Genomic DNA, 1,331 nt, shown 5'->3' on the forward strand with positions numbered 1-1,331 from the left:
GTATCAGCCTTGGAGGAGATTATGTTGAGAAATTAAAAAAAAAATTCTTAAAAACGTTGTTTTTCTTGGTCAGGCCGGAAACTTATCAATCCACCCTCGTATGTTCAAAATAAATATTTCTCCTATTTTTATTGCGGGGATCCCCGTAAGTAGCGGGAGTTCCCGGGTTTTTCTCGCTTTACCTGGCATGCACATATGTATACTCCTGGTATAAATAGGCTTCCGAATGCATTTTTGACCAGTTAAATTGTGCTTGTGCGTTAATAATATTCGAGGTAACAAAACAAATATAGGAAGAGGGAAAGAATTGTCTGCAGAAGAAAAGGCGTCAATTGATGCGTATGAAAAAGGTGGGAAATCACAACGTGAAATAGCGAAGCTTATAAACCGATCGAGAAATGTTATTTACCTGCATATAAAGAATAGAAGTAATCAAATAGAGAAGAAGAAACGTGGACCACGGCCAAAGCTCTCAGATCGTGACAAACGAAAAATAGTCGCCGCCGCCTCGCAAACAACTAAGGGGTACAGAAGAATAAAAAATGATGTGGCTCCTCAAGTGTCCAAAAGTACAGTGCATCGAGTATTGAAGGATTCCCCTAATTTAGTAAGTGAAAAAATGCAAAAAGCGCCTAAACTGAAACCTCATCATATGCAGGCACGCTACAATATTGCAGAAGAGAAGCTGCATTGGACGCACGAATGGTCAAAGGTACATACTTAGACAGTGAATTTTTTCTCATAACAAATAATTAGTTCCTTCAAGCCTATTTAATTAAAGCTTGTGTCTTTTACTTGCTTTTCAGATTATCTGGTCTGACGAAAAAAAATTTAATTTAGATGGTCCTGACGGAATGCGTTATTATTGGCGTGATCTGAGACATGAGCCTCGTTATTTTTCAACCCGAAACTTTGGAGGCGGTTCCGTCATGGTATGGGGGGCATACCGCGGTTTCGGAAAAGTGGCCTTAGCTTTTATTTTTCATAAAATGAAAAGCGGAGATTACCAGGCAGTGCTAGAAGAACATCTTAAGCCGTACCTTGAACGTTTCCGGTCTGCAAAATTGACTTTCCAGCAGGACAACGCAGCCATACATGCGAGCAAGTCTACGAAGGATTGGTTGGCAAAGTCAAAGATCCCCGTACTCGCGTGGCCAGCGATCTCTCCCAGTGATCCCAGATCTGAAACGAGATGCGGTCCAATACTATGACAGGGCTATGTCCGTGTCAATATAGTAGGAGACGCTGTAAATGACTGAGTTGCGCGCGCAACCCATTTCTCCTCTTCTCAATTTGAAAACTCGAAGATGCACGATTGCCGGTCGGAGCAC

This window comes from Belonocnema kinseyi, chromosome 1 (assembly GCF_010883055.1).
Source record: "Belonocnema kinseyi isolate 2016_QV_RU_SX_M_011 chromosome 1, B_treatae_v1, whole genome shotgun sequence".
Lineage (NCBI taxonomy): Eukaryota > Metazoa > Arthropoda > Insecta > Hymenoptera > Cynipidae > Belonocnema > Belonocnema kinseyi.